Source organism: Heterocephalus glaber, unplaced genomic scaffold (genome assembly GCF_053883595.1).
Source record: "Heterocephalus glaber isolate CG9 unplaced genomic scaffold, H.glaber_assembly_v1.0 deba00001615, whole genome shotgun sequence".
Taxonomy (NCBI): Eukaryota; Metazoa; Chordata; class Mammalia; order Rodentia; family Bathyergidae; genus Heterocephalus; species Heterocephalus glaber.
Window position 1 is genome coordinate 83,635 of NW_028258386.1, and position 10,222 is coordinate 93,856.

Genomic DNA, 10,222 nt, shown 5'->3' on the forward strand with positions numbered 1-10,222 from the left:
GCAACTTGTGAGACACTGTCTCAAAAGAAAAACTAAATATTGTACTTCAGACCAAAGGGCTTGGATTGGATCTCCAGGACCACTCAGAGAGAGAAGAAAAAAAAAGAATGAACTACTTCTATAAGCTTTATTGATTAATCTCAAAATAATTATGGAGCAATGAAGAAAACCATCCATATTCCAGTCATATAAAATTCTAGAATGTGCAGAATAACCTATTGTAAAGAAAACAGATCAATGATGATTAGAGGGCTGACCTCAAATTTGGACCACAAAACCACACAATATCAAATACTTCTAATATGGCACTTCTGGGGTATTTTTTGTAAAACTGGATAAAAATTATGTTAAAACTGCAGTAGAATCTTTACAAAAACTGAACTACACAAACACAGAGAAGCCAGAAACATGACAATGGTGCCAATATATGTAATATATTTATTGTAACATATATATATATATGTATATGTGCACCTGTGATAGAAAACCCTTGAGAGAAATGATGCCCTACTTTCTTGCTGGTGCTGGAGTAGAACCCAGGCAGGGTCTTGTACCTGCTAGGCTGGGGCCCTGCTGCTGAGCCACTCCCGACCTTGTATTTCTTTTCTTTTTTTAAATTAAAAGTAAAAGCTTTATATCAAATGGTCGTGAAGAAAGTGAAGACATCTGGGAAGCTGAGGCAGGAGGATCATAAGTTCAAACCAGCCTGGTCTTGTATTTCTTTCTTTCTTTTTTTTTTGGTACCGGGGATTGAACCTGGGACCTTGCACTTCGGAGGCAGGAGACAGAACCACTGAACTAAATCCCTGGCCTTGTATTTCTTTTTAAAGCAGTCTTTAAACAGTAAAAAAATCTTCTCTGACCTTACTGAGCTTTTAAAATATCTTCCAGGAACGATACAACTGCTGAAAAGATTCAGTTAAATGTTTGGGTGTCTTAATGACTCACTGAATATAAATTTGAAACACCACTGTTAAATATATTATGGGAAAATTGGATGGAGACTCACATGCCGCAAAAATGTCAATTACAAGTAGTAGGCAATGCCCTTTCTATGAGGGGATTAATGAAGAATACAAGTTCTAAAATACCATCCAAATTTCTACTTTCACGTATATCCACGGTTCAGTTATTAGCCTAGTACTGACTGGGCATGATGCTCTAAGTCAAATTGATGGTTTAACCTGAATAACACAGAAAAATGAAAATTCAGTGTATAGGCCGACGTGGTGGTACACACCTGTAGTCCCAGCACTTGGGAGGCTGTGGCAGGAGGATCACTGCAAGTCTGAGGGCAGCCTGAACTAAATAGCAAGACCCTGTCTCAAAAACACAAAATTCAACATACAAAAAAATTCAGTGTACATAATCTCAATTTCAAAGTAAGAAAATTCTTCAAAGAAAACTAAGTGATGATAGTTACAAAAACTAGATTATTGATTTTAAAATAAGTTGTACACCTGTTGACATTTCATCTCACCAGCATAGAAAACATTGGAGAAAGGAGATTTCACATCCAAATCGATCTGCCACCTATGATCACAAAATAATTTTTTTTTTTTTTTTTTTGCTGAGTGTGGTGGTACACTGCTGTAACTCCAGGACTCTGGGAAGTTGAAAGTTCGAGCCCAGCCTGGGCGTTTTGGGGAGACCTTGTCTCAAAATTTAAAAATATTCAAAAGGGTGGAGATGTAGCTCAGTACAGAGGCCCTAGGTTCCATCCCAGTACAAAAACAAACAAAAAGTAGGGCTGGGAACATAGGTCAGTGGTAGAGCACTTACTTAGTATGCACTGCAAAAAACTAACTGAATTTAAAAATCAATTTCTTTTTTTATCCTACATTGGAAACTTCAATGTCTTATTTATTCATTTACTTATTTAAGCACTGAGGATCCAACCAAGGGCCTTGCCCACACGAGACAAGCACTATAACTGACTACATCCTAGCTCCTAAAGTATCCTTTTCTTCTCTTTTTATTTTTTTATTTTATTAATTTTTTTATTAGTCCATGTTTACAGTGATAATTAATGATTGCATTCATCATGAGGAGTTAGTGCATGGACAGGACACACTTCAATTCTTTTTTACAAGGCCCTTTTTAAGATAAATGGGATACTGCAGACCTCAGTGGGAGCATGTGTGCTTAGCATGTAACCCCCCCCCCACCAAAAGTCTACAATGTTGAATGTCAACAATGACCTTTTCAGTCTTTTTTTTCTTCAGTACTGGGACTAAACCCAGGGCCCTTGCATTGAGCTACATCTTCAGCCTTTTTTTGTTTTTGTTTTGTTTTTTTGTTTTTGTTTTTGAAACGGTATCACTGTGTAGTCCAAGGTGGACTTGAACGCACTATGTTGCCCAGGCTGGTCTTCAACTTGAAGTGATTCTCCTGCTTCAGCCTCCTGAGTGCTGGGATTACAGGCATGTGCCGGGACACTCAGCTCTGAGTCTTGCTAAATTGCCCAGGCTGGACTCAAACTTGTGATCCTTCTGTCTCAGCCTCCTGCCTCAGCTGGGACTGCAGGTAAGTATCATAACACCCAGCTTTTTTCCTGTCTTCTAATCTAGACGGTCACTGGGATGCAGTCACATCGAATATTGGAAGTTCAGAGCCTCAGGCCGCTTCCAGATGGGCACAGTCACCACCTTCCTGTTAACCTGACCTTGGGTGATTCAGTGTGGTTCAATTGGGAAAGCACTGTGCTGTGCTAAAGGATGTTTGTAATGCAAAAGAATTGAAATGAATTTAAAAAAAAAGAATTGAACTTGAACTTGAGCAACTATTTAAACTATGCAATGGAGATGAATGAACAGGAGTTAATGACAATATAGATATAACTAAGAGGCAGATATTTAGCTCAGTGGCACCACACCTGCCTCACAAGTGCAAGGTCCTGAGTTCAATCCCCAGTACCAAAAAAAAGATATAACTAAGAACTTCATTATTTGCATCATCTAACACAGTGATGGCGAACCTTTTAGAGACAAGTGCCCAAACTGCAACCCAAAACCCACTTATGTACTGCAAAGTGCCAACACTACAACTGAACCTGAATACTGAGGTTTTAGTTTAGATAAAACAACTCATACATTAATATCTTTTGTCTTACAAGAAAACACAGTAAGAGTTCTCAATGATACAAACAGTTTTTTATTGAAAATTAGAAGTTTGCATTTGCCGTGGTTTTGCATAGTTAATGTGATCTTTATTGTTGTATGCATGCTAAGCATTTGTGAAAGCCTGGCTGGGGTGACTTGGCTCATGTGCCAACATGAGAGGGCTCTGAGTGCCCACGTGCCATAGGTTCACCACCAATGGTTTAGTAGAACGTCTGCTGAAGTTTTGCAAAATCTTTGCAGCATTAACATGCCACATTTCCAGCCCTCCTCTGTCTCTCAGTGTGGGCTTTGCTTTGTTAATGTGGGGAACCAGTTAAGAAGGTAGCTCACAAAATTACAAGTTAGTAGAAACCAACCCAGACTGTCACACCTGGTGATCACGACACAGGGGAATGAGGAAGTACTGAAACTGTGATAAAGAATGTATTTCCACCAGGTATGGTGGTGCATACCTGTCATCCCAGCACTCAGGAGGCTGAGGCAGGAGGATTGCCGCAAGTCTGAGGCCAGCCTGGGCTACATAAAACAAACTAAAAAAAAAACCTGAAACAAAAATAATGTGTTTCCATGGCAGCAAGACAAACAGCTCTCTGAAATTGAGCTGTCATACAGCAGTGCCTATGAGGTCCCGATTTTTGTGGGCATCTCTCTCATTTGCCTCAGGGCCTTTGCTTCTGCTGTTTACTTTTCCAGTTCATCTTTTCCTCCAACAGAGGTGACCTTTCAGTTCTCAGCTAAAGGTCATTTCCTCAGGGAGGTTCTCCCTGGCCCCACAGCAAAGTCATCTTTTTCCCCTGATGCTCTCTCCAAACGTCCCAGACTTCCCCTTTCTTAGCCCAACATACGGGGGCAACTTCTTTTTCCCATCTGCCCTCCTCCCTGCTGTTCCAAACCCCTGCTTTCATGTATCTGTAGGGGCTCCAGAGACAATCACTGAGTTAATAAATGAACAAATGATCAGGTGTGGTCACACATGCCTATAATCTCAGCACTCAAGAGGCTGAAGCAAGAGGATCACTGTGAGTTTGAGGTCACCCTGGGCTACATAAGTGAGACCTTGTCTCAAAGGAAAAAAAATTAATAAAAAATAAATTAACAGATGGTAATCCTGCTCACATTAGACAAAACAGCGCCCTGCTTTATATTTATTTGTATGGCCCCTTTCTCTTTTTAGCACATTTTTACTTCTGTTTGAGCCTCCAATGACCTTTTAAACCTCCCTCTTTAGCCTCTCTCAGCCCTCAGAACCCACTTGCCACCTCCTGCTCTCAAAGTGTGAGGGGACCCAGGTGATGGGGGCCTTTTGACCCTGGTGCCACCCCAGACCCAATGAGTCAGCAGGCCACCTCCCCACCCACTGCCCCACTTCCTTCATCTGCCTTCATGGGACGGCATGGAGCAGGCCAGGCACCAGCAAATACTAGTGTCCAGGCTGAGAGCAAAGACTGGCTGTCCCCAGCCAGGCATGGTGGTGCACGCCTACAGTCCCAGAACTGAGGAAGGCTGAGGCAGGAAGATCTCAGTTTGAGTCCTGCCTTGGCCACTTAGTGAGACACTGTCTCAAAAAATAAGGGCTGGGGGTGTAACTCAGTAGTAGAACACCCCTGGTTCTATCCCTGGTACTAGAAAAAATATATTTGGTGTTCCCAATATTTTGTGGAGTGAGAGAAAGCAGACACAAAGAGCCCAGGCCATATGATCCGTGACGTGAAGTTCTTTCTTTCTTTTTTCTGTTTTGTAGGAGATTGAACCCAGGGCCTTCACACTTAGCTACCTCTGCAGCCCTTTTTTATTTTTTTGAGACAGGGTCCTGCCAAGTCGCTCAGTTGCCGAGGTTGGGCTTGACTTTGCAATCCTCCTGCCTCAGCCTTCCAGAGAGCTTGGATTGTAGATGTGTACTGACACAGCCAGCTGCTGTAGAAATGTGTTCTTAAGATTTGTGCAGTTCAGGGCCAGGGAGTTAGCTCAGTAGTTTCACTGCCTGCCTGGCAAGCAAAAGGACCCGAGCTCGATCCCTGGTACCAAAAAAAAAAGATTTGTGCAGTTAGGGATGAGCTGTAGCTCAGTGATAGACCTTGCCATTGCCAGCACTGAACGATAAAATTATCAAAGAGCAAAATAAAAGTTAAACATAGGAAAAAGATCTTTTTGAATGGAAAGGGGACTGAGGAGGGTGGCATAAGAAGAGTGAGGATGTGTCACATGGATGCACCAACTCCCCATGGGGAATATAATCATTATGTTCTGCAAATGAGGACTCATGAAAATTAAAATGAAAGGAATAGAAGAAACTATGTAAAATGCACAAATCTATTTTTTTCTCTCCTTTTTCCCACACAGTGCTGGGAATGGAACTTGGGCCTCACACGTGCCAAGCCAGCGGTACTCTGCCCCTCGGGCTGTCATTTAGGCCTCACTGAAAACCCTTGGCAGAGGGTGGCTACCTCTCCTTTGTGTGGCCATAGAAGACCCCTCCTTCCAAGCCTCCTACCATGGACCTCAGGGGAGGGATGAGGTCACCCCTTCCATCCACACCCAGAAACCACAGATTCCCTCTGCCGGCTCGGCCCTGACCTGAGCAGGAAGATGCCCAGGTGCAGCAGGTAAGTGGAGGCAGGAGCAGGATGGCTTGGTCCTAGGGCAAAGTCTACCACCTCTGTGTGCATCAGAGCCAGGGAAAAAGCTCTGTGCCAGCTCTGTTCCTGTCCCCGTCCAAGCAGGGGACGGAACCGTGACAACTGACCCCCCTGGGCTGCATGGTGGTCAGGCTGCTTTGTTTTAAAGTGGTAAAAATGCAAAGCGGACAGACAGGTTGGTGGGAAATACGCACCAGGTCTGGGAGGAGCTGGTGTACATGGGGACTGTGCATAGGGCATGTCTCAGAGGTGGCCCGAGGATGCCTCCCACTCCCTGGCCATGTGTGCACCCACTTCCTGCACTGGTGGCCATGCAGCCAGCTTCAGTGCAGCCCTGCAGTTCTGGGAGAGGAGGCTCTGCTTGGCCATGTTGAGTCACTATCTACCCCAGACCCATCAGCTGTGTCCGTGAGGGTAGGTCATGTGACCAGAGCCATCGTGTTAGAAAGTAGGAAGGAACCAGTCCCCAAAAGAACGGGGGTTACTGGCGGGTGATGGTAGAACAAGTGTCGCAATTGGGAGCCTGGCCTGTCGCCATCCTGATTAGACATTACTTGCTGTTCCATGGCCCAGGGATGTTGGCCACAGGATCCCAGCTCAGAGGCTGACGACTCAGGAGGTAGTCAGAGGCCCCAAGAACATGGGGTAGTCTGTCTTAGCGCTGGAGAAAGCAGGAAGAGGTCACTGAGAGGGGACACTATTGTCTCAGGAGGACCAGCCCACAAGAATGGTGGGAGGTCACCAGGCGGGCCGCCAGAGCTCAGTCCTAGGCCAAGACCAGCTCAGCTGTGCCAGGGCAAACCCCTCCCACACTAGGCAGCGCATCCTTGGCTGTGAACAATAGCCCCTGATTAGAAAACGACACAGAGATGCCAGGTGCCAGGCGGCCTGGATCTGAATTGCAGCTCTGCCGCTCATGGAGATTATTTATTTTTTATTTTGAAAATACTTTCAAATTTACAGAATATTTGCAAGAAAAATCTGGGGGAAATGTGTAAGGGCTGGGAATGTAGCTCTGTGGCAGAGGGCTTACCTAACATATACAAGACCCTGGGTTCAATTCAGCACTGTACACATGCGCACACACACACACACACGTACACATGCACGCACACACAATCCAGAGGACTCCTGTACAGGTTTAACCTGGACTGAGTGGCTTTTAACCTGTTGCCAAATCTCTCTCTAGCTTCTTTCTGGACTGAGTCTGTAGTCCTCCTGGCTGTGTGTCTCCTGTGAGTGGGGTTTTATTTGCCATAACCTCAACACAGTCATGGCATCCAGGTAAGCTGGCATGGATCACTGACAGTTTCCATTCCAGCATTGCCAATGTCTCTGGGATTGCAGATGTGTGCCACCATACCAGATGTATAGAAAATATCTTCATGTGGGTTTATTGGGGTGTTCTTATTATCAGCCAGGCTTGTGCCCCCACCAGACGTGCACTAGTGCTGTGGTTTTCCTTTGCAGTCACTGTCGTAGCTCTTTCACCATTACTGCTTCCTGTTTCCCCCTTGCATCAATCAAGTGTGGGGACACTGTAAGGCCACACAGATGTTCTGTGTCTCACTCAGACCTCTCTGCTCGATTTGCCATCAGTTGATGACACGTGCAGACGAGCCAGTCTTGATGTGATCATTGTATAGCAGTCACTTCCCAGCTCCATGGCTTCCACATTCATTGGTAGACATGTTGATGTGAGAAGAACCCTTATTGTCAGTGTGAACTCAATTCTGATTTTATTCAATGCGTTATAACCAGCGACCATCTGTTGTTCATTGTGGTAAAATACACACAATATAAACCTGACCATGCTGAGCTCAATCCAGTGTGCCCAGCACATTCCCTCGCTGTGCGACCGTCACCACCCTGCACAACTGTTCTGTCTGCCAGCCTGAAGCTGTGTCCCACGAACAGCGACTCTGCCTTCCTCCTCCCCAGGACAGGCCAGTGGAGAACAGCGCTATGAGTGTGAGTGTGTGACAGTCTCTCAGGGATGCGGCTTCATTTTCTTTGGGGTAAACACCAGGAAGCAGAATTGCTGGATCATATGACCACTGTATGCCACAGGGAGCCGAGTCCCCACACGCTGGCCAATCCTTGACCTCTCCCCATCCTTCTTTCCTGGGAACAGCCCTCCACATCAGTTGGCATGGGCTCCCATTGGATTTGGATCTGCATTTCCCTAGTGACCAGTGGTGGCCAGCAGTGGTTTCTGAGCACGTTTCCCTTTCTATATTTTCCTTGCACAAATGTCTGTGCAAACCTTTGGTCCATTTTTTCCTGTGTTGCTTGGTTCTTGTTATTATTTTTTGTCAGTGGTGGGGTTTTTTTCTATATTCTGGGCCTTAATCGTTTATCGGAAATGGGATTTGCAAACATCTCCTCCTGCCCTGTGGGCCACCTTGGCACTCAGTGGAGGGTATCCTTTCACACACACACACACACACACACACACACACACACACACACGCACACAGGACTATAACTTTGGTGAAATTGTTTGGCTTTTTTTCTTTGGTTGCCAATGATGTCATACCCAAGACATCATTGCTGGATCCAATCCTGTGTCCTTCTGGCATACATCTGTTGTTATTTCAGCCTCTTCTTAACTTTGTGGCATATGCACAATCTTCTAGACTCACTTTGAGCTTTCCCTGCTCAAGCTGTGGAACCATCCACTTTTCAGAAGAGCTCAAGTCAGTTCTGTGGTCCATGCAGTACAGAGACCAAGACCAGCTACCAGGTGTGCCCGTGGTTACTGAGATGTCACTGCTTGCTTTTTAGCCCTTGTAGCAGGAAGAGCTAGGAAATCTGTGTGTGTGAGTGAGTGTGCTTAAGCATGGGTATATCCCAGTTCAATCCCACTGAGTCCTTCCTCAAAGCCACCCATGGGAAGTATCTGAACTTCAGTTTCCTCATCTGAAAAGTGGTGATAATAACAGCACCAATCATAGAGTGTCATTGTGAGGCTTAAACTTAAAAAGATAATCCATTCAAAAATTCATTAGCCCGACTTGATCAACAGGTTCCGTGAAACCTAATCATGGTAGTTAAGCCTGAGTGTATCTACTTGGTTGGCTTGGGAGCTGCCTGGGGAATCAGTAAAGCACACTTCTGGGTGTGCCTGGGTGAGACGTGGAGGCATGGCCTTGGGGACTGCATATGGCCCCTCACCCCTCCTCTCTGGCACTATTCCTCTCCTACCATGACGCTTCTACCTTGGAGTCAGATGACCATGGACTAAACGCTCTGAAACTGTGAGCTCATTGAGACCTCTCCTCCTTAACACTGTGAGTGTCAGGTATTGTGTCCCAACAATGAGGATGGTGACTACAAACCAATCACCGCCTCAGCGAGGTATTTTTGTGGTATTTTCAGTAAACTGATTCTAAAGTTTTTATCAGAAACACAAGACCTAGAATAGATAATACAGTATTGAAGGAGAATAAAGTTGGAAGAGTAACTCCGACCAGCTTCAAGACTTACAATAAATTGAGTGTGGTGGTGCATACCTGTGATCCCAGCCCTCTGGGAGGCTGAGGCAGGAAGATTCCAAGTTCAAGCCCAGCTTGAGTGACTTGTTGACTTAGCAAGATCTTGTCTCAAAACTTAAAAAGGAAAAAAAGCCAGTGACCCGAAGAGATACCACATCAGAAAAGATACAGATGGAAAATAAACAAAAAGATGTTCAACATCAAATGTCCTTAGAGAAATGCAAATTAAACCAAACTCTTACTACATACACGTTAGAATGACCACACACAAAGCACAGGCCACACCCAATGACAGTGAGGACCCAGAGCCCCAGGAACTCTCCTCTGCTGCTGGGAGACATGGGGTGGCCTGCCCATGTGAACTGGCAGATTCTTACAAAGCCAGGCCCACCCTGGCCACACAGCCCATCCCTGGTGCTCCTGAGAGTTTCCCTGCAGGAGCTGAAACCTGTGGCTGCGAATAACCCGCACTGAAATTTACAGCAGCTTCGTCCATGGTTGCCAAGACTTGGAGCCACCAAAGGACCTGGAGGAGGTGGGTGGATAAGTCAGTGTGACGCTTCTGGGCAGCAGGACAACAGGAGATGAGCTATAGGACTTGAGAAGACACGGAGGGAACCTTGAGGTCTGGGCCATGGGTTTTCTGAAGGCCTGAGGGAGGGAAAGGCACAAGGACACAGCGTGCAGCCCCACCCCCAGCCCGCTGGCTGAGGTGCCCCCACACCCTGTCATCTGAAGCCCATGCCCTCCCTGGCATGGGACCCCCTGTTTTCTCCCCAGACCCCAGGAGCCCTTGATTTCCAGGACAGGCATAGACGCAAGGCACATCGTGCCTGCTCTGGAGAGACACAGTCCCAACATCACTGCCCCAGGCGGGAGCACAGTGTGTGACTAGCACAAGGGATGTGCAGGACAGGCATGCAGCCCTGGCCTTCACCCCGCACAGAGGATCCCACCCTGCCCAGGA